This window comes from Balaenoptera physalus (genome assembly GCF_965194825.1).
Source record: "Balaenoptera physalus genome assembly, contig: SUPER_3_unloc_7, whole genome shotgun sequence".
In the NCBI taxonomy this organism is placed as follows: Eukaryota; Metazoa; Chordata; class Mammalia; order Artiodactyla; family Balaenopteridae; genus Balaenoptera; species Balaenoptera physalus.
The window spans coordinates 485,267-512,022 of NW_028126546.1; the positions used below are offsets into that span (position 1 = coordinate 485,267).

Below are 26,756 nucleotides of genomic sequence, written 5' to 3' on the forward strand. Positions count from 1 at the left end.
ATAACACTTATACAACTTGGGAGGGGGTATTATTCTACTACTACAGAGTTTATCAATTTTATTAAACTTTCAAAGATTAACGCTTATGGCTTTGTTATTTTTCTCTATTTTATATCTTTGATCTTTGTTCTCATCATTCTACTTTTTATCCTTCTTCTTCCTCTGGGTTTTAAATTTCCCCTTTTCCTTTTTAGAATCTTGAGATGGAGGCTTAGCTGATTGATTTTTTAAACTTTCATATTTAAATGATAAAGTATAGCCAAAGACTGTTTTGCCTCAATCATACAAGTTTTGATAAGGTACATTTCTATTTCCATACTGTCAATAATATATTTTAAATTCCCATTGCATTTTTTTAAACAAGTGTTCATTTAGACACGTACTGCTAATTCTCAAACACATAAGATTATCTCATTATTCTTCGCGAAAGCATTTATTCATTTATGTATGTTCACAGAACATATGATCCTTTGTGACTTATTGAGACTTGTTTTATAGCCCCAAAGACTATGTATTTTAGCTGCCAGATGTAGTATTCTATAAATTTCTGTTAGGTAAGTTAGATAACAATATAGTTTAAAACTTTTATATCTAGAAGAGATACAGCAGAGGAGAAGGGGTTGAGAGGTGGGCAAAATGGGTAAAAGGGATCGACTCTGTGGTGATGGATGATAACTACACTTTTGATGATGATCCCGTTGTGTATTGAATTACAGTGTTGCACACCGGAAACTTTTATAATGGTATACATCAATTTTACTTCAATAAAAAATAAAGCTTTTATAGCATTACTGATTGTTTTGTTTTTAATTATGAGAAAATCCTATTTGAAATAGCTGTGGTTCATTGTATATTTTTCTGTAACTCCTGTTAATTCTGTCAGTGTTTTAAATGTATGTTGCTTTGTGTTATTACTGGTTATTTTCTAAATTCAGCTTTTTAATCTTTACCTTTTCAAAGTGACTTAAATTATGCCAATTAGCCATTATTGTAAGTAAAATACCATGTATTGTTGTTTTGTCCTTTGTACTTTAGTTGTCACTCATTCTCCTTCTATTATGTGTTATGTATCCACAGTGTAGTTTTTTTCTTTAAAGAGTTAGTAACTATTTAATATATTTTATAAATATTATTTTATAGTTAAATTCACAATTTCCCTTTCCGGTGCTCTTCGTTTCTTCCTGCAGATACGTACATCAGTAAATTTGTGCTCATTTTTGTTTGTTTGTTTTGGTTTGGTTTGGTTTTCTTTGTCTTATCTGAAGAGCTATCAACAGTATTCCTTGCAGTCTGGTTCAGCTAGCAACAAATTCTGCCTGTTCTTGTTTATTTGAAAATTTCATTATTTAACCTTAATTTTGGGACAAAATTATTAGTAGAGATAAAGTTTGGGGGTTACACATTTTTCCTATAATTTCATTAAATATATGATTTTATTATCTCTGGCTTCACTTGTTTCTGATGATGTTAGCTCTCATTCTTCTTATTGTTGTGCCAGAATATAATGTATCTTTTTATTTTCTGGTTAAATATTATTTTCATTTATGATGTTTGACTATGATGTGACTTTCTTTGAATGTATTCTATTTGTGTCTTGCAGAATTTTTTAAAAATAAGTTTTTGTTTTTAGAAAACATTTTAGATTTATAGAAAAATTGAAAGGGTAATACAGACAGTTCCCATATACCCAGCCCCGAGTTACATTCTGCACCCATCCTGGATTCCCCTGACCTCTTAAATGATTTTTTAAAATTTGTTTATATTAATATTTACTATTTGAGCTGTAAAGCTCTATGGAATTTTACAAATGCTTAGTGTCATGTATCTGCAATGAAAGTATACAGCATTGTTTTGAAACTCTGAACATATTCCCTGTGTTTCATCATCATTTCTAGCCCTTCTTTAATCTACTGGCCATTACTGATTTACCATGCCTATAGGTTCTGTCATTTCCAGATGTCATATAAGTGGAATAATTCAGTATGTAGACTTTTGCTACTGGCTTCTTTCATTTTACCCTATACATTTAATATTCATCCATATCCTTTCATGGCATTTTAGTTCATTTATTTTTCTTCATTGAAGAATATTGCACTGTTTGAATGTACCACACTTTGTTTATCCATTCATCTATTTCTCTCTTGATTGTCTTTGTCCCTTGTGAAATACCAGTTGACTGCATTTCTGTGCCTCTCCTTCTGGGCTGTTTCTATGGTTTAATTGATCTATGTGTCTACTCTTGAGCCAATATCATGCTCTCTTGATTACTGTAGCTTTATAGTAATTCTTGAAATCAGGAATTGTTAGCACTACAGCTATGCTGTTAATCTTCTATTATTGTTTTGGCTGTTTTAGGTCTTTCTCCTTTCCACATTAACTTGATATTAGTGTGTCAATATCAAGAAAAGAGCTCACTGGAATTTTGATTGGAATTGCATGGAATATATAGATACAGTTAAGAAGAATAAACATCTTAATAATATTGATTTTTCCAGTCAGTATACACAGAATAACTCTTGATTTATTTAATCTTTGGTTTCTTTTATCAGCATTTTATAGTTTTGCACATATAGTTCCTATACATATTTTGTTAGATTTATATTTAAGTACTTCATTTTTATGGTACAATATACATGGTATGTTTTTTTTTTGTTTTTAATATTAACTAGAAATTTATTTTATTTATTTTTGGCTGTGGTGGGTTTTTGTTTCTGTGCGAGGGCTTTCTCTAGTTGCGGCAAGCGGGGGCCACTCTTCATCGCGGTGCGCGGGCCTCTCACTGTCGCGGCCTCTCTTGTTGCAGGGCACAGGCTCCAGACGCGCAGGCTCAGTAGTTGTGGCTCACGGGCCCAGTTGCTCCGCGGCACGCGGGATCTTCCCAGACCAGGGCTCGAACCCGTGTCCCCTGCATTGGCAGGCAGATTCTCAACCACTGCACCACCAGGGAAGCCCAACATGGTATGTTTTAATTTCAGATTTCATTGACGTATTAAATGTATGTGTGTTTATATTTATATGTACGGTATATATACAAAATACATATATATGTATGTATAGCATATACACAAAAATATATACTAAACCATGAATCCTGTGACCTTGTTATGGTCCTTTATTATTTCCATAATTTTCCAAAATTATATTTTTCTGCAGAGACAGTCATGTCATCTGCAAGTATAGACAGCTTTATGTAATCCTTTCCAAGCCAAATACTTTCTCTTTGTTTTTTTTTTTTCTTGTTTTAAAGTACTAGCTAAAAATCTCACTAAAACGGAGAGTAGGAAGAGTAAAAGAGAATATCTTTCCTTTTTTCTGGATTTTAGTGAGAAAGTTTTCAACTTCTTAACATGATATATAAATATTTTTATGTCACGTAATGCTTGTGTCTGGTTTTGGTATTATGGTAATGCTGACCTCATAGAATGAGTTTCCTCAGCTTCTGTTTTCTGGAAGAGATTGTGGTAATTGGCACCCTTTCTTTTGATTTGGTAAAATTCACCGGTGACTATCTGAACTGAAGGTTTCTTTTTTGGAAGGTTTTTGATTATTGATACAATTTTTTTTTTAATAGATATGGGCCTGATCAGATTACCTGTCTCTCCTTGTGCAAGTTTTAAGCATTTGTGTCTGTGAAGAAATCATTCTGTTTCATCTAAATTATAGAGTTCTGCTTGTTGTTCTTTACTGCCTTTTTAACATTCATGAAACAGGTCAGGATGACGTCTCTTTAATTTCTGATACTGGTAATTATTTTTTCTTTTCTTTTCTTTTTCTGTTAACCTGGCTAGAGGTTTATCAGTTTTGCTGGTCTTTTCAAAGAAGTTTTTGGTTTCATTGATTTTCTCTACTAAAGTTTTCAGTTTCAATAACTTATGCTCACATATGTATTATTTCTTTTTACTTTCTGTTTACACTAATATTAAATTGTTCTTCATTCTCTAGTTTCCTGAGGTGGAGCTCAGATTACTGATTATAGATCTTTCTTCTTTCTGAATATATGCACTTAATTTTCCTCTCAGCACTGCTTTCTCTGTATCTACAATTTTTTTAAAATTTTTAATTCTATATAATTGCTTTTTAAAATTCCTCTTGAGACTTTTCTCTGTGATCCACATGAGCTTGAGAAAAATGTATCTTTTATTGTTGTTGAGTGGAGTAGTCTATAAATGCCAATTATATTAGTTTGATTGCTATTACTGTCCAGGTCAAGTCTATCCTTACTGATTCTGTACCTACTTGATCTATCAGTTTTTGCTTCACATATATTGAAAGCTTGATGTCAGATTCCACAACTTTAGGAGTTTTATGTCTTTTTGGAGAATTGATACTTTTATTAATATGTAATGTCCCACCTTTTCCTTGGTATTTTTAATTAAAAAAAATTTTTTTTAACATCTTTATTGGAGTATAATTGCTCTACAATGTTGTGTTAGTTTCTGCTGTATAACAAAGTGAATCAGCTATATGTATACATATATCCCCGTATCTCCTCCCTCTTGCATCTCCCTCCCACCCTCCCTATCCCACCCCTCTAGGTGGTCACAAAGCACCGAGCTGATCTCCCTGTGCTATGCGGCTGCTTCCCACCAGCTATCTGTTTTACATTTGGTAGTGTATGTATGTCCATGACACTCTCTCACTTCGTCTCAGCTTACCCCCACTGGAATGGTTTTGACCCAGAAAGAATGTCACCAATAAACAGTCTCACTATGAAACAAGATAGAGAACAACCCCTCAGGGAGCTGACTGTAAGGCTGGAGGCAAGGCCCCTCCTACACTTTTCTTCACTCCCACATGGAGCAAAAGACTCAGTTATGTGTTTATTCCAAATCTTGTAAAGCAGCACTGGCTGTAGGGGCTAACCCTGCCCTTTGTTTCCAGGTGTCCCAAGCTGATTCTTAAATCAGCTTTGTTGAAATTAATATGCCTACTCCAAAGTTTTTAGTTTAGTATTAACTTCATATGCCTTTCTTATTCCCTTTACATTTTTTGAATTATTGGAATTTATTTTTAGAATAGTTTTGAGCTTGCAGAAAAATTGAGCAGAATGTTCAGAGTTCCCATATACTCCCCCTCCCACTCCTTCCCTTGCCCTCATTATTAACATCTTGCCTTGGTGTGGTAAGCATGTTAAAATTGAACCTACATTGATACATTGTTATAAAATAAAGTCAGTTATTTTAAGGGCTCACATTCTTTGTGATCTACAGTTCTGTGGGTTTTGTCAAAGGCATGATGTTATGTACCCACCATTACCACCACATCATGTGGAATAGTTTTACTGCCCTAAAAATCCTGTCTGCTCTAGCTGTTCATCCTTCCCTCCTCCCCTCCCCAATCCCTGGCAGATTGTTCTTTTTTTCACTGTGAATGTGATAAATTCCAGATTTTCTCCAAATATATTATGGCAGATTATACTCCAACACGTGGAAGGGAAGTATTATCACGGTAGTTTTTTTTCAAATATAATCAGACTGGGTTTATGCCTCTCCTACAAAGATTGATCATAATAAAGTATATTGTCTCTAACACTTGTTCACCTGAGTTTGGATTATATAAGAACTACTGAAATAGGCCACCAATCTTCCAACTCTTGTGCTAGAAAGAGCCTCTTTTTTTTTTTTTTTTTTTTTGTCGAAACCATACTAGCCTCTAATGAATTCAGCCAATTAAAGGAACTAAAGGTTTCTTTTCTCATTGTTCCTATGATCTATATACTCTGTGTGCCTACAAGATGCCAGTATTAAGAGTTCATTCCTTGCATATTCTCTGTCCATCACCACTGCCCTATGCTATGAGGAAGTGCTTCTTCTCCACCCCTCACTTGGGTTACAGAAGGATTAGTCTGTATAACCACTTACTCTAGGCTAAGTGAGGTCTTTGAGTGCCTCATAAGGCCTCTTTAGCCATAGTTCTTGATGCTCTGGACTTATTGGCATGTTCATAGGAGTTTTTGTGGAAATGTAGTTACCTGGAAGTGCTGAGGTGTCTGTTCGCTTGTTTGAAACTTGAGTAACGTAAACACCTTGTTCTTCTGCTTAATCCCCAAGGATTGACATGGGGATGGTTCAATTTCTCCCTTTAGTATATTCAGTAGACTAACGCAGCAATGTGCTGTGTTCTCCTTCAATAGTCCTTGTTGCTCCCATTTACTACCCACATGGTAAGAAAGCTGTCCTACATGTTTATCTCAAACTTACATGGAGAAATTTGAGAAGAGTCAATTAGTAGAACCATCCATAATGCCAACTACTAGTAAGGGTCTATAGAGGCAAACATAGATACATATATCCATATCTGTCTGTCTGTCTATCTATCTATCTATCTATCTATCTATATCTCCTCTGGAAATTTTTTTCCGTGATACATTAGTTGGTGGGAACGAATTTTTCATAGAATATGTAAAGGCCATTCTGTGTGTACATGTTTGTATATATTTCATAATTTTCCATGTATATGTAGATAGAAATCTACACACCAAAGTTCTACTTCATTTATGTAATTATTAAGGTTATTTTTATAATGAAATGTTAAGATTTCAAAGAATTTTTATCTCCTAATTTTCTCCCAAATATTAATTTAATTACATAGGGGAACATGTCATCTAAATTCCTAAATAGTTATATCAATATTGATGCTAATTTTCAACGCTTTTTTCATCAAGTGTATATATTAATAAGATGTGTGAAATTTTTTAATTCTAGTGATAGCTTTAGGTATAGATTTTTTTTTGATTTCTATGTGTGTGGTGTGTTTTATTATATATTAGTCTCTTAAATCAAATAGAAAACAAAAAGTGGAGCTACAAACCAAAGTTACAACAGTATTAGCTTTTCTCATCGCCCGTCTATCTACTTTTGCCAGAGGTCTTTATTTCTTCATAAGGCTTTGAGCTACTGTGCAGGGTCCTTGACTCCAACCTGAAGAACTCCCTGTGGCAGGCGGGTCTGGTGGTTAAGAACTCTCTCAACTCTTGATTAACTGGGAATGTCTTGATTTCTCCCTCATTTTCGAAGGAAAGTTTTGCTAGATATAGGATTCTTGGTTGACGGTTTCTTTCCTTCAACACTTGAAGTACATTGAGCCATGCCATCTGGCCTCCGAGGCTCCTGATGAGAAATCTGCTCATGACCTTCCTGGCAAATCTTCTCTCAGCTTCATAGAACTTTCATAATGTACCTTATCGTGTCTTATGCAGCAGAACATTTTGTATAGTATCGTGAAGTCAGTTAAGTTGCAACATTATTTTGAGACCAGAATTTAAGGAAAAGGAATTGAATATTTCAAGTGTAGAGATTATGAGGTCTTTAAAATTATTACAGATTTTCAAACGAGAAATAAAAAGGCCACTGAAGTATCCTACAGATTTTAATTTATAACAAAGTGAATACCAATGTCTAATAACACACGTAAAGAAAAATTTCTTTGGGATCCTTTTTCCTAAGTGTAAAGGGGCCTTGAACTCAAGAAGTGAGAAAACCCCTGTGGTTTACCCCCAGCTGTGATGCGTCCATTTCTTGCTCTGACCTCAGAGTGCACCACTGTGATGTACTTCACAGAGCCCTGTAAAAGGGGCAGCTGGGCCCAGGTTTTTGGTCCTTAGAGCCCAGGAAGCTGCTTTTGGTGACCTGACGGCCTTGGACCTACAGTTAGCTTGTTTTTTCCTTGTTGCTGCCATTTTGTTGATTTGTTTTTCTCTTTTCTCTACTCTTTTTTATTTTTCTCATTTTTCTTTCTTCTTTGCCTTCTTCTCATTTTTCTCTCTTTATCATTTCTTTTAGTTTTAAATTTTTTCTTCTCCATTTTTTGGTGTTTCTTTTCCATTTCTTCTGCTTTCTTTTCTTCCTTTGTTCTTTTTCTCATTTGTATCTTAATTTTAGTTAGTATTGCTAGATTAGTACAGTTAGCATAGTCAGTACTGTTGGTATAGTTAGCATAGCTGGTGTAGTTAATACTTGATTAGCATAGTTAGTGTAGTTAGTGCTAGTTAGCGCCGTTGGTACAGTTAGCGTAGTTAGCGTTGTTAGTAGAGACAGCACACTTAGCACTGTTAGTACAGTTAGCATTGTTAGTTAGCGTAGTTAGCGTTGCTAGGTAGTGCTGTCAGTCAGTGTAGTTAGCAGGTCACCACGATGCAGGGCCTCACAGCCAACTCTGCTGACAAGGAGGCTCATATTGATGGCTTTGAGATCCTCCGCACCATTGGTGAAGGCACCTTCGGTAAAGTGAAGTTGGCGCGGCACATTCTGACCGGGACACAGGTGGCTCTCAAGGTGGTTAAGAAAAGGCGTCAGAGCGTCGCAAGTGTCCAGGCACTTTTCCGGGAAGTGTGCGGTATGAAGCTCCTGAATCACCCCAATATTGTAAAACTGCTGGGGGCGATTAACACAGAGGAGGCATTTATTCTGGTGATGGAGTACCTCAGTGGGGGGGACATGTACCACTATTTGAAGATCCATGGCCGTATGACAGAGGCGGAGGCCCGAGGCCCGTTCCGGCAGCTGCTCTCCGCCCTGCAGCACTGCCACCAGAGGGGCATCGTGCATCGGGACCTGAAGCCACTGAACCTCCTCTTTGATTCGAACATGAATATCAAACTTGCAGACTTTGGCCTCAGCAACAAGTGTGATGACTCTGGACAAATGGACACAATCTGCGGCACACCCCCTTACTGTGCCCCGGAAATCTTCCTGGGGCAGAGCTACAGCGGCCCTGCGGTGGACGTGTGGAGCCTGGGAGTAGTGCTCTACGCCATGGTAACTGGGTCCCGGCCCTTTGTGGGAAAAGACTTCCAGGAGCTGCGGAAGCAAGTCCTACAAGGGAAATACCACATCCCACCTTATCTGTCTTTGGAGATAAGGGATCTATTACAAAAAATGATTGCCCTCAACCCCAGTGACAGAGGCACCTTACCTGACCTCATGAGGCATGCTTGGTTAAACATGGGCCAGAAGGAGCCACTCCAGCCACCCTGTGAAGAGGACCTGAAGGTGACAACGGTGACGACTCCGGGCTTGACTTGCGACCAGATCCAGGATGCTGGAACAGGCAGTGTGAGCGCCGAGAAACCCCAGGTAGGGGCCTCCATCGTAACTGTGAGGCCCTTCTGTCGCGGGGACCTCAGCGGCAGTGAACTCGAGCCTTCTCCAAGCCCTGTGGTGTCCCCCCTGAAAAGCAGGTGGCTCTACCAGGGAGAAAACGTGCAGCTGCAGGAAGACCAGCAGGCGGGGCAGAAGACCGGTGAGTCTGCCTGTCCCCCACCCAGCCTGCAGTCGAGGACTGCCACCCCCAGCCCAGCCCCCCAGTGTGGCACTGGGACATCCCCCTCCACCAGCAGCAGGATTGGAGCCCCAGAGGGAACCAGCTGCCCCCCGGGTGTGTCCAACACTGGAGGGTCCTCCCACACTGGGCAGCCTGAGAGTGTGTCCTCATCCACTCCCTCTGGCCACAGCCAGAAAAAGCAAGGGGTGGCTAGGAGAATCTGGAACTTTGTTTTGAAACATCTTTGTTGCAAGCTGCCCAGCATGCGGCGTCATAATAAAGTGAGCCCATGTGAACCCCATGCATGACCGAGGCAGGAAGGTCAGGCCGCCACGCTCCCTGGGGCCCGGTGCAGGGGAAGATGAGGGTGTTCTCTGCGCGGCCTTCAGAAGCATCGTATCCAAGACCCTGGCCAGCTCAGAGGATGGTCCGGAGCAGCCCGGGCGACCGAAAGCGAGGCCACCGTGGCTGCAGGTCTGCCCCTCAACCCCCACCTGGGTGAAACTTCAGAGACTGGACTGTCATTCCTGGGTCACGTCTCCCCTCCCCCACTCTTCTGTCTTCCGTGTTGGTGGGGGAGGGGGATAGTTCTTGTTCCAAGGACTCCTTGGTTCTTCCAATTCTAGTTAATAAACTTGATGCTCGGGCTTCCCTGGTGGCGCAGTGGTTGAGAATCTGCCCGCCAATGCAGGGGACACGGGTTTGAGCCCTGGTCTGGGAAGATCCCATGTGCCGCGGAGCAGCTGGGCCCGTGAGCCACAATTACTGAGCCTGTGCATCTGGAGCCTGTGCTCCGCAACAAGAGAGGCCGCGACAGTGAGAGGCCCGCGCACCGCGATGAAGAGTGGCCCCCGCTTGCCACAACTAGAGAAAGCCCTAGCACAGAAACTAAGACCCAACACAGCCATAAATAAATAAATAAATAAATACTTTAAAAAAAAAAAACAAAAAAAACTTGATGCTCCAGAAAGATGTATCACACCCTGCTTTGCATCTGCTGTGATGTATAGTGCTCAGGGAGACACCTAGAAAGACAGAAGCTGAGAGATTGGAGTGTGGATGCAAAAATAGAGTTACTAGGAATGGGAGATGTACAATTTAAACTCAATTAGTGGGGCGCACACTTCCACTCCAGCACAACGCAGTGCTTTACATGTTTACATGGCCCCAAGGTATTATAGGACACATTCCCATTAGCTCTGTTGCTTCTGGGCCGTGCTCAGGAACTAGGTCAATACAGATGCTCCTGGGTGGGGATCCAGCGTCCACGTTGCTCAGTTCCATCCTTTTCCATAAGCCCGAGCTCACCCCCAGCCTCCTCCCCACAAACAGGTGGAGGTCGGCTCACGACTCTCACAATCCTCAGGTTCTTCCAACCTGCTTTCATCCTTGGGGAAAACCAGCCCGTTGTTGGCTTGTCTTTCCCAAAGTTATCATCCTCTTTATTTCTAACGTGGAACACCTACCTCTTTATTCAATTTCAGATTTTATAAAATACTGGAAAAGTCTTTGGCTTTAAGCTGCTTTTTTCTGCTTTCCTACAACAAATGTCCATTGAGAAAGAAAACAGAAAATCATTACCTAATTGAAATTGTAGGAGCAAATATATGTAGAAAAAATATATATACCTTAATACTGTCCCATTTGTATAGGTATTTCTGATCAGTGCCATTTGTATAGCTTCACTATTAATTGTCAATTCCTTTGGGGTAACCTGGAGTCCCTACTGAAATGCAAACATTCTCTGAGAAAACAGCACTGCTATTACCACTTAACTATGCTTTAAGGTAAATTAATTTGTCAGCTTTGTTGGTCTGGCCACTGACAGTCACTAGACTGCAGCTCGTTAAGATTGGTTATAAAATGTGTTTTGCTGGAGGGCGGGGGAGAGGAAGTTTCTGAGCCCAGTTGATATTCTCAGACGAATTCACAGTGTGGTCTTGGGGGCTGTTCCTGTCTCTGGAATAGAAGCGGCCAGAGAGTGAAGAATTACAAGAACATTTACTTCCTTCATTTCCTCTTTAGTTCTAAATACATCTCAATTTCCAAAAATAAAAGGCTATGTAATATATTTCCAGTTTTTCTTTATTAATAGGATCAGTAAATAATTAATAAAAGCAAATTAAAAGTGAACTTGTCACAAAGGGAACAATCCTTTGTCTGACATTAGTGAACAGCCTGGTTTTTAATATAAAATATTTTATAAAGGCAAATTATGCTGAGTTGCACTCAGGGTAATTAACTTTTCAGATGCAGTAGCTTTAAACTATTTATGTTGCTTGAAAATAATCACTTGTAAGCAATTTGTTTCAATTTTATAAACTAGGGCCAGTTATTATAGGTATTACAGAAGCAGTAATTGCTATTCAGCAGGGTGACGCTTTGCTCTGTCCTCTCAGCGACTCCTGGTTGGAGATACGGGGGCCCAGGACGACGGTAGGGAATTTGTAGCTGCTTTGCTTTTAACATCATTGTGTGAAGGCTGCAAGAGACTAGCTTATAAACTATGAGAGTCAGGCAAAGAGTTTGAACCTACACTATAAAATCCTGTAGTTCTACCCTCTTTACAATATCTGGCAAATCATTCATTTCACTAGGTTTATAGAGAGCCATTTAGTAAAATGAAATGGGTATCCTATGGGTAAAGATTTAATGTCTAGTGCAATCTAGGGCATTATAGTGCTACCTTCCAGCTCTTCTCTCCCAGTGTCTTATACTGGAGGTAGTGATGTGCACATATCTATTCATAGTTCCTCATTCCAATGAACTGTAAGGTCTTGAAATTGAAGGCATGACTTAGCAAAACTTTTTCCAAGGAGCAGGCACACAGCATATGAGTGCTGATTACATTTCATAATTAAATTCGTTTTTTTTCCTAATATAAACATTGAATTTCTCCTTAGCTGTCATACTAAGAAGACCTTGCAACTCACAAGATTTGACAAATAACTCACCTCTTTGATTACATGTTTATTTGCATATTACTTTTTACCTGATATGAGAAAGAACACAGCTAAATACAGTTGTACTGGGAGTTTTGTACACATGTGGAGGGATGAAAGAGAAAGGGTGTCGCTAACAATGGATTCTGACAGCAAGAGGGAGGCAGGAGGTCCTTAAGGACAATCCCTATTATTAGTTAGTGGTGGAGCTGAGGGGGGTCTGTATTCCAGTGATGTTTGTTTTTGTTCTGTTTTTATCCTCATAATTGTGTATCTGAGCAGCAACCCCCTGATTGGTTTTGTATTGGTTATTAATTATTTACTAATTACTAATTATTAATACAACCTCTGTATATATTTTGTAAAATTTATCTATATTTTATAAAACATATTTTATGTTATTTATTAGATAAAACTTTTTGTAATCTTGTAAAAAACATTAGCAAGGGTTAAAATGATCATCCAATTTTTTTTCTCTATAGTAAATATAACAGGGACTTTTGGAAGAAAGAACCATTTTAATGTGTGTAATCTTCCTAAACTGTATATGTGGGAATCCATATGAAAATGCCAGGCTGGCCAAACTTACTAGATACATAAATACATACTCGTTAAAATGTTGAATGATGGTTCAAAATCATGGCTCAGTTTGGAACCATGACTAGAAAGAGCTAGGAGAATGGCAGTTAGATAAATACTTAGTATTTCTAAAGGGATGTGGGACACAGTACCTCTTAAACATGGCATGCCCAAGAGTCACATGAGAAGGAATTGTAGTAAAGGGGTTTTGACTTTTCAGTTCTCATTCAAGATTATAAACCAACTCTGGAATCATATGTGAACCATACCTAATCCTTGCTTGTTGCTCAACCTATTGTGTCTCACTCTGAGAAGCAGATTTCAGAGGGACAAAGGGAAAGAAGTTTGCAACACTAGGCCTATGAATTAAGCCCTGCTTAGTTCTCCTCTTTGATTTTACTGTGTACTGATATAGTATACGTCAAAGCATTTTATATAATCTGCACACCAAATAATTCACACTGAAATGTAGTTATGGCACTAAAAATATCTTGCCAAAAGCCATTCTCCACAGAAGAGGAGTGAATGTGTGTTCCCAAACTTAACTTAAAGTGATAACCTTATAAAATCCTTTGAATATCGGATGTGACTGGTGTGTAAACTAGATAGTGTCCTATTCAAAGATGCTTCAGGGTGTTTCCTGAAATAGATGTACTTATTTGGATTGGCTGTATTTTCTGTCACTCCCTGTCTGAATTACAGGAAGCGCTTGATCGTTAGGTGACCTGATTTGACCCCAGTTCCTCTCCCACAACTTCTCTATATGGTAGCCAGAATTGTCATTAACAAACAGAAGTTCAGTCTTTCTAAATTAGCTCCCATTTCACTCTGAATATAAACCAAACTCTTCAAAATGACTTAAAAGCCCCACATGATTACCCCTCCCTTAGTTCTCAGACATCTCACATCACTGAGATGCAGCGGGAGCTCCGGTTCACCTTCTGCTTCTCCGGTGACACTAGCTTCATAGCTTTCTCCAAACATACCAGACAAGTTCCGCATTTAGGATTTTGCTCTGACTCTGAATGGGTCAATTTTCCCCAGATATCTTCATGGGTGAAGTCCCTCACTTCTTCAAATTTTTGGCTCAACTATCACCAAAAGGAGGTCTACCCATACCAGCCTAAGTAAAAGTATCATCCACCCCCAGGCCCCGCCTACAATTGAAAACCCTTTCCTTGTTCTTTCATTCCATAAGGCTCATTGCCTTTTAATGTAAAATATCATTTATGTGTCCATGTTTATCATTATCTGCTGCCCCATCGCTTCTAGAATATAAGCTCCACAAAGGCAGGCATCTTTGTTTGATTCACTAAAGTATCTTTGGAAAGTGAAATAAAACCTGGCTCATTGTGGGCCATCAATACATTTTTTTTTTTAAGTTGAATTAAGTGAAAAGGAGACAGGAACAAATCATGTTTTGGCCTACATGTAAATGATAGCATTAAATTGTCAATTGTCCTTGGAAACAATTGGAGAAAAGTTAGAAGATCTTTTTTTTCCCCCCTTTAAAAATCAGCAAATTGTATAGAATTGAGAATTTACCTTGGAGCAATTTAGAATCCATGTGTTGTTTGAATTTTGACTAAGCAATGTCTTTAAGTTCACCAAATTAATCAAGCAAACAAACCTGAGTCTAAATGCAGACTTCCTTACGAAGTAGATATTAAATGATCTTACAAGTATAGGAGGGAACTGCTCCCAGGAGTGGGGTTGACCGGTGTCAGAAGCTAATAAAGGTTTGAATATTAAAATAAATAGAATTAAATTAAATTCAGCATTAATGATCATGAACAATGAAGTAAGTTTCCAATGCTATATATCAGAAAGACCTTCATGAGAAAAAATGTCATTTGATTAGTTTCAATAAGCTTTATTATGCTCAACAAATCAAGGGATGATCTACTTAATTTTTCATATTAAAAGTTTGTAATTTTCATCTAGTTTAATGTTCACAGGCTTTCAGAATTTTTGTTCACTTGATATTTTTTAATTAAATCCTTAGGTTGTGAAGTTTTTCCCTTAAAGTAAAATCTTCCTTGCATTTTACAAATAAAAGTTACCTGTTGCAATATTCAAATAACATATATTATGCCTCTGCTCCATCAGCATATTGACAGATTTGCTGCTGAGACATAATGGGTTGTTCTCTTGGTTAAGTCTTAAACTATACTGAGTATTGCATATGAAAAACTGCAAGTAGTGATTTGATAGAATGTCCTCACCTTCTTTTTCCTGTCCTTTATGTTTCATTATGAGGAATTGAAATATAACCCTAAGCAAGACCCCGTTGCAAAATCATTCCTTTCCCTTTTGAGTAATGATTTTCTGGTAGTGAAAATGTGAAATAATGAAAAGGTTAGAATATGCTTTAATTCATTCTTGCAAAGGTTATGATTACATCATTATTTGGGTCAAAATCAAATCATTGCTTCCATTCTTCATATGTTAGACAGATTAGTGTCAGATAAGTACAGCATAGTATTTGTGTCAACACTTAAGGATAATATGTTATTGTAAACCTTTATTAATCTTAATGACTTTCAAATGTACCTCGTGCTTGAATATTTATTTCTTTAAATGTCAACTCACCTTTTAAGCTATTGCTCATGTAAAACAAAAAGCAATCTACCTAGACTCAGGAAATGTTTCTCATGTGGCTGTTTAAACATAGCAACCAGGATGTAAAGAGTTTGAAAATCAATTACATGCTTTCAGAATCTAATCAGCAACACTTGATTGGAAGTATCAACCCACAAGTACGGAAAAAGGAAATCGCTTCAATAAACGTCACTGATATTTCCTAGCATTTTGTACTTCGGTACCAACAGGAAACTAAGAAATGTTGCTAGGATGTTAGCGTCAAATGTTTCAGCCTTCATGACCATTCATTTTAAATATATTTAATTCATTCAAACAAGTAAGGATTAGCGTCATAGTAAACTGTCACCAGTCTATGAATAAGCAAGTACACCTATGTCTCTTACCCCCCTGGGACAATTACACCCTCTACATGGGTCTGTATTATTATCTCTGAAACTTTCCAGTTGCATTACTGTCACCCATGTGCTTGAAAATCCAGGTTTACTGTCAAACCATAATAATACAAAGAGATTTAATCTTTTGAACTGTAAAATATATTAAATCTAATAATAGGCATGAAGAAAAAAATCCACACCACATGTCAATTAAAACTTCCTAATTTGAACATATGTATGGTACATTTCTATTAAATTTTTGTTTGTTTTCTCAAAGGATTATTATGTTCTGTATACTTAAATCTAAAATGTTGCTATCTCACAGTCTTAATAAATAATACTCTATGGCTCCTTATTAACTTTAAATGATTTTTAAATTTTAAAACTGATTAAATGTTTAATTTTATTTTTATTACTATTTTTTATCCTGGAGGGACACTTGAGAAACTGGTCAAGTCTCAGAAAATCTCTATGTTAAAAAAAAAAATCTCTATAGAACACTATACATAAGAATGATTAGTAATTGTAGATATCATAGCCTGCAAATAATTTTCAGTGATCTTTTAATTAGACAACATTTTCCTCTAGGTCTGTTTATTTTGGCCAATGCATAAATTCTAGTTTTATATTTAGTTTTCTCTTCTCTTCCCACAAAGAACACCGACTCTAATGAAAATTATTAATGTAGGAATAGGAAATTGCAGCTTCTTCCTCCCTTTTTTCGTTAAAAAAGCTCTGCTCGATACTGTTTCTTTATCTAACTAGGCCTAGATATAACAAATTACTACTATACGATATTCTAGTGAGGTATGTTTTCTGGCATATAACATGTAAAATAGTAGGGCTTTTTGGCTTGATGTAGTTCAGTGATTTAAGTTGAATAAAGAAAAGGTGGATATATTTTCTGGAAAAATAAATATATAAAAAGCAGATACTAGAGGGGAGTTAACACTTAGAAACAGAGAAAACCACAGGGTAAAAGGTGAGTTTCTCATTTGTTTTGCTTTTAGCCTGAGACTACTCCAGAGTTACATCTGACAGGGAGGCTAAAGCTTCAATAGAAATCAGCCTCATTCTTGTGGAGAACTAGAAGACAGAGTTCAGGGCAGTCATAGCTTCTGGAATCTGAAGGTGAAAATGGCAGAAAGTACAGAGTTAGGGAGGAGAAGCCCCAAACTCTGTGTATAAATTTTACCCAAATATCTGACTGACCCCTGAACCAGACAAGCATGGGACTGACTTCAAAAAAGCCAGCTACAGCTCAAAGAAGAGAACGTAAATTTAGCTGCCTCCCATTTCAAAGCAACCATTCAAAGCAAATGGATTTCAAAGCAACCATTTTAACTACTCATCACAATATTCTTCTTCTTCTCTCCAAGTCACATTTTGAGGCTGAGAAGATTCAGAGAAAGGAACCCTTCTTAATCATATACTTGTATTTAAAGGAAGGGGGAAAAAACTGCACAATTTTGTTGGTCAGATCTTCCAGTTGGCTTACAAGTCGTCTTTTTTTTTTTTTTTTTCACACACACACAGTATATTTTATTTTTACAAGAGATAAATAGACTGACACCAAGCATTGTACATGGATGACCACAACAAAAGCAACAATGATTGCAATTACCCTACATGAAACACACTCATACTATGTCATAATATTGACGTTCAGTCCAGTAATCCTCCACTGTAACAGCTCCTTTACTTTGCAGTGAAAATGGATTTGTATATTCTTTGCCTCTGAGTCCTTGTGGGATTTTTTTTTTTTTTTTAAATTCAGACAGAAAGTCACAAAAATTATACTCATCCTCATCAGTTCACTCAGTCCCATGTAATTAATTGTTTTTTTTCATCTTGATCTTTTGTTAGCACTTTTATGTGTTCATCAGTTTTTCATCAGAGTTCTGAAAATGCTTATTCATTCAGTTCAGCAGTACAGTCAGTGACCAGAAACCTGCACTTGTCAGAGTCTTTTCCATGAATTTCTTGAAGATGAAACCCTTTTATAGGAACATATTTGCAAAATCATCAGAGTACACCCAGAACTGTCTGTAAATGACAAAAGACTTAAAAATGACCACAGTAAAAGATTTGATGAAAGTTCATAATAATGCAGTTGACAAGAAAATTAGTTATTTCTGAGATATACATTTTAAAGTAATAACTAGGATTATGACTTATAACATTATACCAGAACATATAAGATTTTTAGAAGTTTCATGTAATGTCTGGAACATTTATATTAACATATTTCCATACATATTTCCATACAAATACAAATATAAGATTTTTAGAAATTTCATGTAATGTCTGGAACATTTATATTAACATATTTCCATACATATTTCCGTACAAATACAAATATAAGATTTTTAGAAATTTCATGTAATGTCTGAAACATTTATATTAACATATTTCCATACAAATAACCCAATGAAAGTTTAGTATTAGTTGTATTGTTTGTTTTTTTATACTGCAGGTTCTTATTAGGCATCAATTTTATACACATCAGTGTATACATGTCAATCCCAATCGCCCAATTCAGCACACCACCATCCCCACCTCACCGCAGTTTTCCCCCCTTGGCGTCCATATGTCCATTCTCTACATCTGTGTCTCAACTTCTGCCCTGCAAACTGGCTCATCTGTACCACTTTTCTAGGTTCCACATACATGCATTAATATATGATATTTGTTTTTCTCTTTTTGACTTACTTCACTCTGTATGACAGTCTCTAGATCCATCCACGTCTCAACAAATGACTCAATTTTGTTCCTTTTTATGGCTGAGTAATATTCCATTGTATATATGTACCACAACTTCTTTATCCATTCGTCTGTTGATGGGCATTTAGGTTGCTTCCATGACCTGGCTATTGTAAATAGTGCTGCAATGAACATTCGGGTGCATGTGTCTTTTTCAATTACGGTTTTCTCTGGGTATATGCCCAGTAGTGGGATTGCTGGGTCATATGGTAATTCTATGTTTAGCTTTTTAAGGAACCTCCATATTGTTCTCCATAGGGGCTGTATCAATTTACATTCCCACCAACAGTGCAAGTGGGTTCCCTTTTCTCCACACCCTCTCCAGCATTTGTTGTTTGTAGATTTTCTGATGATGCCCATTCTAACAGGAGTGAGGTGATACCTCATTGTAGTTTTGATTTGCATTTCTCTAATAATTAGTGACGTTGAGCATCTTTTCATGTGCTTCGTGGCCGTCTGTATGTCTTCTTTGGAGAAATGTCTATTTAGGTCTTCTGCCCATTTTTGGATTGGGGTGTTTGTTTCTTTGATATTGAGCTGAATGAGCTGTTTATATATTTTGGAGATTAATCCTTTGTCCGTTGATGCATTTGCAAATATTTTCTCCCATTCTGAGGGTTGTCTTTTCGTCTTGTTTATGGTTTCCTTTGCTGTGCAAAAGCTTTGAAGTTTCATTAGGTCCCACTTGTTTATTTTTGTTTTTATTTCCATTACTCTAGGAGGCGGATCAAAAAAGATCTTGCTGTGATTTATGTCAAAGAGTGTTCTTCCTATGTTTTCCTCTAAGAGTTTTATAGTGTCCAGTCTTACATTTAGGTCTCGAATCCATTTTGAGTTTATTTTTGTGTATGGTGTTAGGGAGTATTCTAATTTCATTCTTTTACATGTGGCTGTCCAGTTTTCCCAGCACCGCTTATTGAAGAGACTGTCTTTTCTCCATTGTATATCTTTGCCTCCTTTGTCATAGATTAGTTGACCATAGGTGCGTGGGTTAATCTCTGGGCTTTCTATCTTGTTCCATTGATCTATGTTTCTGTTTTTGTGGCAGTACCATATTGTCTTGATTACTGTAGCTTTGTAGTATAGTCTGAAGTCAGGGAGTCTGATTCCTCCAGCTCCATTTTTTTGCCTCAAGACTGCTTTGGCTATTCGGGGTCTTTTGTGTCTCCATACAAATTTTAAGATGATTTGTTCTAGCTCCGTAAAAAATGCCATTGTTAATTTGATAGGGATTGCATTGAATCTGTAGATTGCTTTGGGTAGTATACTCATTTTCACAATGTTGATTCTTCCAATCCAAGAACATGGTATATCTCTCCATCTGTTGGTATCATCTTTAATTTCTTTCATCAGTGTCTTATAGTTTTCTGCATACAGGTCTTTTGTCTCCCTAGGTAGGTTTATTCCTAGGTATTTTATTCTTTTTGTTGCAATGGTAAATGGGAGTGTTTCCATAATTTCTCTTTCAGATTTGTCATCATTAGTGTATAGGAATGCAAGAGATTTCTGTGCATTAATTTTGTATCCTGCAACTTTACCATATTCATTAATTAGCTCTAGCAGTTTTCTGGTGGCAGTTTTAGGATTCTCTATGTATAGTATCATGTCATCCGCAAACAGTGACAGTTTTACTTCTTCTTTTCCAATTTGTATTCCTTTTATTTCTTTTTCTTCTCTGATTGCCGTGGCTAGGACTTCCAGAACTATGTTGAATAATAGTGGTGAGAGTGGACATCCTTGTCTCGTTCCTGATCTTAGAGGAAATGCTTTCAGTTTTTCACCATTGAGAATGATGTTTGCTGTGGGTTTGTCATATATGGCCTTTATTATGTTGAGGTAGGTTCCCTCTATGCCCACTTTCTGGAGAGTTTTTATCAGAAATGGGTGTTGAATTTTGTCAAAAGCTTTTTCTGCATCTATTGAGATGATCATATGGTTTTTATTCTTCAATTTGTTAATATGGTGTATCACATTGATTGATTTGCGTATATTGAAGAATCCTTGCATCCCTGGGATAAATCCCACTTGATCGTGGTGTATGATCCTTTTAATGTGTTGTTGGATTCTGGTTGCTAGTATTTTGTTGAGGATTTTTGCATCTATATTCATCAGTGATACTGGTCTGTAATTTTCTTTTTTTGTAGTGTCTTTGTCTGGTTTTGGTATCAGGGTGATGGTGGCCTCATAGAATGAGTTTGGGAGTGTTCCTTCCTCTGCAATTTTTTGGAAGAGTTTGAGAAGGATGGGTGTTAGCTCTTCTCTAAATGTTTGATAGAATTCACCTGTGAAGCCATCTGGTCCTGGACTTTTGTTTGTTGGAAGATTTTTAATCACAGTTTCAATTTCATTACTTGTGATTGGTCTGTTCATATTTTCTGTTTCTTCCTGATTCAGTCTTGGAAGGTTATACCTTTGTAAGAATTTGTCCATTTCTTCCAGGTTGTCCATTTTATTGGCATAAAGTTGCTTATAGTAGTCTCTTAGGATGCTTTGTATTTCTGCAGTGTCTGTTGTAACTTCTCCTTTTTCATTTCTGATTTGATTGATTTGAGTCCTCTCCCTCTTTTTCTTGATGAGTCTGGCTAATGGCTTATCAATTTTGTTCATCTTCTCAAAGAACCAACTTTTAGTTTTATTGATCTTTGCTATTGTTTTCTTTGTTTCTATTTCATTTATTTCTGCTCTGATCTTTATGATTTCTTTCCTTCTGCTAACTTTGGGTTTTGTTTGTTCTTCTTTCTCTAGTTTCTTTAGGTGTAAGGTTAGATTGTTTACTTGAGATTTTTCTTGTTTCTTTAGGTAGGCTTGTATAGCTATAAACTTCCCTCTTAGAACCGCTTTTGCTGCATCCCATAGGTTTTGGGTGGTCGTGTTTTCATTGTCATTTGTCTCTAGGTATTTTTTGATTTCCTCTTTGATTTCTTCAGTGATCTCTTGGTTATTTAGTAATGTATTGTTTAGCCTCCATGTGTTTGTCTTTTTTACGTTTTTTTCCCTGTAATTCATTTCTAATCTCATAGCGTTGTGGTCAGAAAAGATGCTTGGTATGATTTCAATTTTCTTAAATTTACTGAGGCTTGATTTGTGACCCAAGATGTGATCTATCCTGGAGAATGTTCCGTGCGCACTTGAGAAGAACGTGTAATCTGCTGATTTTGGATGGAATGTCCTATATATATATATCAATTAAATCTATCTGGTCTATTGTGTCATTTAAAGCTTCTGTTTCCTTATTTATTTTCATTTTGGATGATCTGTCCATTGGTGTAAGTGAAGTGTTAAAGTCCCCCACTATTATTGTGTCACTGTCGATTTCCTCTTTTATAGCTGTTAGCAGTTGCCTTATGTATTGAGGTGCTCCTATGTTGGGTGCATATATGTTTATAATTGTTATATCTTCTTCTTGGATTGATCCCTGGATCATTATGTAGTGTCCTTCCTTGTCTCTTGTAACATTCTTTATTTTAAAGTCTATTTTATCTGATATGAGTATAGCTACCCCAGCTTTCTTTTGATTTCCATTTGCATGGAATATCTTTTTCCATCCCCTCACTTTCAGTCTGTATGTGTCCCTAGGTCTAAAGTGGGTCTCTTGTAGACAGCATATATATGGGTCTTGTTTTTGTATCCATTCAGCCAGTCTATGTCTTTTGGTTGGGGTGTTTAATCCATTCACGTTTAAGGTAATTATCGATATGTATGTTCCTATGACCATTTTCTTAATTGTTTTGGGTTTGTTTTTGTAGGTCCTTTTCTTCTCTTGTGTTTCCCACTCAGTGAAGTTCCTTTAGCATTTGTTGTAGAGCTGGTTTGGTGGTGCTGAATTCTCTCAGCTTTTGTTTGTCTGTAAAGCTTTTGATTTCTCCATCAAATCTAAATGAGATCCTTGCCGGGTAGAGTAATCTTGGTTGTAGGTTCTTCCCTTTCATCACTTTAAGTATATCATGCCACTCCCTTCTGGCTTGCAGAGTTTCTGCTGAGAAATCAGCTGTTAACCTTATGGGAGTTCCCTTGTATGTTATTTGTCGTTTTTCCCTTGCTGCTTTCAATAATTTTTCTTTGTCTTTAATTTTTGCCACTTTGATTCCTATGTGTCTCGGCGTGTTTCTCCTTGGGTTTATTCTGTATGGGACTCTCTGCGCTTCCTGGACTTGGGTGGCTATTTCCTTTCCCATGTTAGGGAAGTTTTCGACTATAATCTCTTCAAATATTTTCTCTGGTCCTTTCTCTCTCTCTTCTCCTTCTGGGACCCCTATAATGCGAATGTTGTTGCGTTTAATGTTGTCCCAGAGATCTCTTAGGCTGTCTTCATTTCTTTTCATTCTTTTTTCTTTAGTCTGTTCCGCAGCAGTGAATTCCACCATTCTGTCTTCCAGGTCACTTATCCGTTCTTCTGCCTCAGTTATTCTGCTATTGATTCCTTCTAGTGTAGTTTTCATTTCAGTTATTGTATTGGTCATCTCTGTTTGTTTGTTCTTTAATTCTTCTAGGTCTTTGTTAATCATTTCTTGCATCTTCTCAATCTTTGCCTCCATTCTTATTCCGAGGTCCTGGATCATCTTCACTATCATTATTCTGAATTCTTTCTCTGGAAGGTTGCCTATCTCTACTTCATTTAGTTGTTTTTCTGGGGTTTTCTCTTGTTCCTTCATCTGGTACATAGCCCTCTGCCTTTTCATCTTCTCTCTCTTTCTGTAACTGTGGTTTTTGGTCCACAGGCTGCAGGATTGTAGTTTTTCTTGCTTCTGTTGCCTGCCCTCTGGTGGTTGAGGCTATCTAAGAGGCTTGATGGGAGGCTCTGGTGGTGGGATAAGTCTTAAGACTTATTGATATTCACTCTATCTCTGATTCCCAAACAACAATAGGAGGATTTCAAGATTTCATTTTGCAGCATGATTTTTGTATTTAGTTTCTGTAAACTCCAAAAATCTTATGCTTGAAGAAAAAATATTTTTTCTCCAGGGTCTGGTGGAGACTTGTGCAACTGGATAATGTCATGACAAATGACTGTTAAGTGGACTAGTTTCTGCAACCCTTTTTCATCTTCAAAGCACTCAGCAAAATCTGCTTTATTTTAGTGTTATTAAAGGACTTCAGAAAACATTTCAGAAGAGCTGAAAATAACACCTGTCAAGCTGAATTGGGGGATGGGGATATCTGGATAGATTCTCTAGACAGATGATCCTGAAGAAGTTGTCTGTGCTGGAGCCCTGGAATCCTCAGAGTTCACAGAGGTGACTCACCAGTCCTTCCTAGTGAAAGCTAACAGTTTATGCCTGACAGAGAACACTGTAGTAGCCTCTCTCACAAGGGCAACAGGTGACCACCTTTCCTCGAGAGATTCATTTCTTCTCCCGTGGGTCACAGGCTGGGAATTAACATTAAATTGCAACCTAATCCAACTGGAATGTGTTGATAAGAAAGAGCATACACACTTATAGAGGAGATATAAGAATTAGCTTATATTAGCAGGAGTTGAAGGAATGACCCAGGGATTGCACTTTGGGGGTACTTGCTGAGTAGGCCAGAATATAAGACTGCATAAGCAAGAATTCTCAGGACATGAGGATTTAACACTCAGGCAAGGGCCCCAGAAAATAGAGCTATCTCAACACTCTAGAAGAATGAAGAAAGAAATGTCCCATGTTGAGCAACAGACATAGCTGAGTTGCCATGACAGAATAAAGAGGCTACAGGAAGAGAGAAAGCTGGATAGAATAAATTACGTGAGTCCAGAAAACCTACCAGAGGAGAGGTTTTCAGGAGGAGCCAGAATACATACCATTCGCCAGGGCCATCCAAACTGCATTGATGAGCGGCATCGGCAACACAACAGGTTAAGTGGTAGCGCTCTTCCGTAAGGCTGAGTTGATGACAAGGGAGGCAGTAACAAACTTGGAATTGTTAATCTATGGATCTCAAAATAACAGGAGTGACCTCCAATGTCAGAAAAGCAGCTAAGGTTCATGTGACCTAAAGGTGGTGGTAAAGATAGTGAGCATAGTGTTCCAAAGGGCAAAAGAGACAGGCAGCCAGCTTGGGTGCTGTTAACGTCTTACAGCAAGAAAATGGCACGCATGGCGGAGCAGAAAGAGAACAGTAGTCACTCCAGTAAAAAGTCATAATTCTCTACTCAGTTTCTGGAACTGTGTCTATTTGAAGATCCATAGCTCATTTATTGGTGAAGAGCCAGATAGCTAGAACAAAGGGTTTTTTGCAACAATGCAGTCAGTACATATGACAAGGATTTCTTCAGTTCTTCCGCAGAGAGACATATGGCCTTTTCCTTAGGTGACAGTAAATTAAGGAGAGAGCTACAGTTTGATTCTGAAGGCTGTCTGCTGGCAGAATTCCCTTAAGAGGCTAATTAGCTATGGCCCACCCATATTATAGAGGGTAATCCGTTTTACTCAAAGTTTACCGATTTAAAGGTTAATCTCATCTAAAAAATACCCTCACAGAAACATCTAGAATAATATTTGACCAAATATCTGGTTGCCGTGGCCTAACTAAATTGATACAGAAAAGTAACTATTCCTTTATGTAATATTTTTTCTGTCTTCATTTTCTCCTTCCTCTTCTCTCTGTTCTCTTCTTTCTCCTTCTCCTTCTTCTTAATATCCTTATGCCTTTGTTTGTGTAGAAAGGAGATTAAGAGGTAATAACCAAGAAAGATACATGCAAACACTAATCAACTGCATTCTTATGGTAACCTATAAAGATCAAACTGTGAGAAATCATGATTATTATAAAATAGTGTTATTAATCATGACACAGAGGTTTTGTGTGAAATGAATATTTTGATTTTATATTTTTCACATGCTGATTCTTAATTTACTTCCCAATTAACTTACAAAGTTTTCCAGTTTTTGACGGCAACGATGATTTTTTTTTAAAAAAGTGTTACTCATAGTTTTCCTGACAGCAATATGCAAGAAAAATGCTATGTTTGATAAGTCTGAAACTTACTTAAAAGATTGCAATCTTTACTTCTGTGTTCTCTGTTAAATGTCAGCTATGTTTGGCCATTTACTTAGAGCTAAAATGAGTAGTCAGTTAACCTGATAAGATATAATTCACAGTGCATTTTTCAAGATGATCTGAGGGAGAGTCAGGTGAGGTCCCCAAAGCAAGTTGTGCATTCCATCCTGTTGTTTCATATACTGAGAACTGTTGTTTCGTGAAGAAAAATTCAATCTACGCTTTTTATTATTTAGTTTTCTTGTTATGTAAAGACATGCAATAATATTTAGAAAGGGCTAATTTCTACTTCATGCACTTCTTTGGAAAAGAAGAAGTATGGAATGACAAAACCCTAAACTTTTAGCTAGTTGGCATAACTTACTGATGGGAAAATCTTGATACATTCATTTAACTAAGAAGTATTTTTTGTGTATACTAACTATATCAGGTCAGGCACTGTGCTATACAATGAAATTATTATGGTAAATATAAGGTACATTGTGTGCTTCCTCTTAAAGCTTGTAGACTATGGAAAAGAGATAGAAATAAAAATGTCAAAACCATTATTATAGAATGGGAAGTACGGGGTGTTATTCCCTGGGCCCCTAATTAAGAGTCAGGGAGCTTGATTTATTCAAGTATAGTGGAATATTTAGAAGACAGGAAGAAGTATTCCTGTATCAATTGGTAGAACAGTCACTAGTATTTTTGTGTCTAGGAGAAAATGCAAACTATCTTTTGGATTACCATTCTTTTTCAGACTTTTCCATGGCCTGGCCCCTTCTCAGTGATGCTGACTGAAAGGGATTAGGGATCTTTTTGCCCCAGAAAAAGTTACAACAGTGGTGGCAATAGCTAGAACAGATAGTGTTGCATCCTGTTGCAGATACTCCTTGAGAGGAGGGGATGATGTTATCACAGATTATGAACCTGGTATCTTCTCTTTGGACGAAAAACATGATTAGAACCTCTTTCTAGATTGTCCAGAATGAAGTCCACTCACATTAAAGGCTCCAAAGACCTCAGAGGGGAACTCACGAGGAAGCAAGAGGGCCTCTTTATTTGAGATCCAGAAATATCTCCAGGACCTGTTGGTTTGTCTAGATTATTCCTCTGTGGTTATGTTTTGAGTCTTTGCAGCACCAGCCACCCAGGCACAGTGGCAGACCCCCAAAACAGAGACTGGATGTGACTGTGCATAAGAGTTCTAGCCTTGGACAATAAGCGTGAGCCTTTGTGGGACCCTAGAGAATCTTTCCAGGAATATGAC

At 37.5% G+C, this 26,756-nt stretch overlaps 1 long non-coding RNA gene across 1 annotated transcript in view; it reads left to right on the forward strand.

The window, feature by feature from the left end:
- LOC309659105 overlaps window positions 1–26,756 on the forward strand; it is a 442,553-nt gene that overhangs the window by 384,886 nt on the left and 30,911 nt on the right. The window contains exon 13 of the long non-coding RNA XR_014262598.1: window positions 2,804–2,958. This is a non-coding gene — a long non-coding RNA (uncharacterized lncRNA). The remainder of the gene's footprint in view (window positions 1–2,803; window positions 2,959–26,756) is intronic.